At 37.2% G+C, this 3,514-nt stretch overlaps 1 non-coding gene across 1 annotated transcript; it reads left to right on the top strand.

Annotated features, from left to right (window-relative positions):
* Positions 1-1,761: 1,761 nt before the first annotated feature.
* On the top strand, positions 1,762-1,869 carry LOC148579744 (small nucleolar RNA R71). Its single transcript, XR_015898855.1, has one exon. It is a non-coding gene; the product is annotated as a small nucleolar RNA R71 (small nucleolar RNA).
* The last annotated feature ends 1,645 nt before the right edge of the window (positions 1,870-3,514 follow it).

Raw genomic sequence — 3,514 nt, 5'->3', positions numbered from 1 at the left:
TAGATAAACATTGGGTTGCCTCCCAACAAGCGCTTCTTTAATGTCAATAGCTTGACAGTGAGCTCTCATGGAGCCTCACAGATGTACAGAGCTTTGTTGAGACTCTCCAACACCAAACTTAGAGTTTGGATATGGGAGTTCAACACCAAACTTAGAGTTTGGTTGTGGCCTCCCAACACCAAACTTAGAGTTTGACTGTGGGGGCTCTGGTTGACTCTGCTTGGAGAGAAGCTTTTTCTGCTTCCTCTCCATGGTTGCAGAGGGAGATCCTTGAGTTTTAAACACAAGGGAGTCCTCATTCTATTGAAGGACTATTTCACCTCTGTCAACATCAATCACAGCTCTTGCTGTGGCCAGGAAAGGTCTTCCTAGGATGATGGATTCATCCTCTTTCTTTCCAGTATCCAGGACTATGAAATCAGCAGGGATGTAAAAGCCCTCAACTTTTACCAATACATCTTCTACGTGTCCATAAGCCTGTCTTCTTGAGCTGTCTGCCATCTATAGTGAGATTTTAGCAGCTTGCACCCCATAGATTCCCAGTTTCTCTATTACAGAGAGGGGCATGAGGTTTATACCTGAACCAAGGTCACACAGAGCTTTGAAGATCATGGTGCCTATGGTACAAGGTAGTATGAACTTTCCAGGATCCTGTCTCTTCTGAGGTAATGTCAGTTGATCCAGATCACTTAGTTCATTGATGAACAAGGGAGGTTCAACTTCCCAAGCATCAATGCCAAACAATTTGGCATTTAGCTTCATGATTGCACCAAGAAACTTGGCAGTTTGCTCTTCAGTAACATCCTCATTCTCTTCAGAAGAGGAATACTCATCAGAGCTCATGAAGGGCATAAGGAGGTTCAATGGGATCTCTATGGTCTCTAGATGAGCCTCAGAGTCCTTTGGTTCCCCAGAGGGAAGCTCCTTATTGATCACTGGACGTCCCAGGAGGTCTTCCTCCTTGGGATTCACGTCCTCTCCTCTCCTCACAGGTTCGGCCATGGCGCTTATGTCAATGGCCTTGCACTCTCCTTTTGGGTTCTCTTCTGTATTGCTTGGGAGAGTACTAGGAGGGATTTCAGTGATCCTTTTACTCAGCTGGCCCACTTGTGCTTCCAGATTTCTAATGGAAGACCTTGTTTCATTCATGAAACGTACAGTGGCCTTAGATAGATCAGAGACTAGATTTGCTAAAGTAGAAGTATTTTGTTCAGAGTTCTCTGTCTGTTGCTGAGTTGATGATGGAAAAGGTTTGCTATTGCTAAACCTGTTTCTTCCACCATTATTAAAGCCTTGTTGGGGCTTTTGATCCTTCCATGAGAAATTTGGATGATTTCTCCATGTTGAGTTATAGGTGTTTCCATAAGGTTCACCTAAGTAATTTACCTCTGCTATTGCAGGGTTCTCAGGATCATAGGCTTCTTCTTCAGAAGATGCCTCTTGAGTACTGTTGGATGCAGCTTGCATTCCATGCAGACTCTGAGAAATCATATTGACTTGCTGAGTCAATATTTTGTTCTGAGCCAATATGGCATTCAGAGTATCAACTTCAAGAACTCCCTTCTTCATAGGCGTCCCATTATTCACATGATTCCTTTCAGAAGTGTACATGAACTGGTTATTAGCAACCATGTCAATGAGTTCTTGAGCTTCTGCAGGTGTTTTCTTTAGGTGAATGGATCCACCTGCAGAAGTGTCCAGTGACTTCTTTGATAGCTCAGACAGACCATCATAGAATATATCCAGGATGGTCCATTCTGAAAGCATGTCAGAAGGACACTTTTTGGTCAACTGTTTGTATCTTTCCCAAGCTTCATAGAGAGATTCACCTTCTTTCTGTCTGAAGGTTTGAACATCAGCTCTAAGCTTGCTCAGCTTTTGAGGAGGAAAGTACTTGGCTAAGAAAGCCGTGACCAGCTTATCCCAAGAGTTCAGGCTGTCTTTAGGTTGAGAATCCAACCATAATCTAGCTCTGTCTCTTACAGCAAAAGGGAAAAGCATGAGCCTGTAGACTTCAGGATCTACTCCATTAGTCCTAACAGTATCACATATCTACAAGAATTCAGTTAAGAACTGAAAAGGATCTTCAGATGGAAGTCCATGAAACTTGCAGTTCTGCTGCATCAGAGAAACTAACTGAGGTTTCAGCTCAAAGTTGTTTGCTCCGATGGCAGGAATGGAGATGCTTCTTCCATGTAAATTGGAATTAGGTGCAGTAAAGTCACCAAGCATCCTCCTTTCATTATTATTATTTTCGCCTGCCATCTCCTCTGCCTGTTCGAAAATTTCTGAAAGGTTATCTCTGGATTGTTGTATTTTAGCTTCTCTTAATTTTCTCTTCAGAGTTCTTTCAGGTTCTGGATCTGCTTCCACAAGAATGTTCTTATCCTTGCTCCTGCTCATATGACAAGGAAGAATGGCCAGAAAAATGATAATAATAATAGAGATCCTTTATACCACAGTATAGGGATCCCTTTGTAAGTAGAAGAAGAGGGGGAGATAAAGGATGTGATGTAAAGGAAGAAACACAACTGTGAGGATTGGAATGTGAGATGAGATGTTAGGACATGAATGAATAAATAGAATGAGATGGGGGAGGAATAATTTTCGAAAATTATTTTGAAAAAGAGTTAGTGATTTTTGAAAAATGGTTTTTGAAAAATATTTAGTAATTTTCGAAAATTTTTGAAATAAAAAAATAAAAAATAAAAATAATTAGTTAATTAAAAAGAAATTTTGAAAAAGAGGAGAGGTATTTTCGAAAATTAGAGAGAGAGAGAGTTAGTTAGGTGGTTTTGAAAAAGTTAAGAAACAAACAAAAAGTTAGTTAGTTGGTTGAAACAAATTTTGAAAAGATAGGAAGTTAGGAAGTTAGGAAAGATATTTTGAAAAGATATTTTTGAAAAAGATAAGATAAGAAGATATTTTTGAAAAGATATGATAGAGATTAGTTTTTGAAAAAGATTTGATTTTTAAAATCACAATTAATGACTTGATTCATAAGAAATCACAAGATATGATTCTAGAACTTAAAGTTTGAATCTTTCTTAACAAGCAAGTAACAAACTTCAAATTTTTGAATCAAAACATTAATTGTTTATGTTATTTTCGAAAATTTGGTCTAAAAATAAGAAAAAGATTTTTGAAAAATATTTTTGGAATTTTCGAAAATAACTAAGAATTTTGAAAAAGATTTGATTTTTGAAAAAGATTTTGAAAAAGATAAGATTTTCAAATTGAAAATTTGATTTGACTCATGAGAAACAATTTGATTTTAAAAAATTTTTAAAAAAGTCAACCCAAATTTTCAAATTTGATAAGAGAAAAAGGGAAAGATATATTTTTTGATTTTTGAATTTTTATGATGCAAGAGAAAAACACTAAAAAGATGCAATGCATGAAATTTTTAGATCAAAACATGTGATGCATGCAAGAATGCTATGAATGTCAAGATGAACACCAAGAACACTTTGAATGTCATGATGAACATCAAGAACATATTTTTGAAAAATTT

This window comes from Arachis ipaensis, chromosome B10, assembly GCF_059453495.1.
Source record: "Arachis ipaensis isolate K30076 ecotype BB chromosome B10, ASM5945349v1, whole genome shotgun sequence".
NCBI lineage: Eukaryota > Viridiplantae > Streptophyta > Magnoliopsida > Fabales > Fabaceae > Arachis > Arachis ipaensis.
The sequence above is the reverse complement of the archived record's forward strand: the minus strand, read 5'-3'. Positions and strand labels throughout refer to the sequence as shown.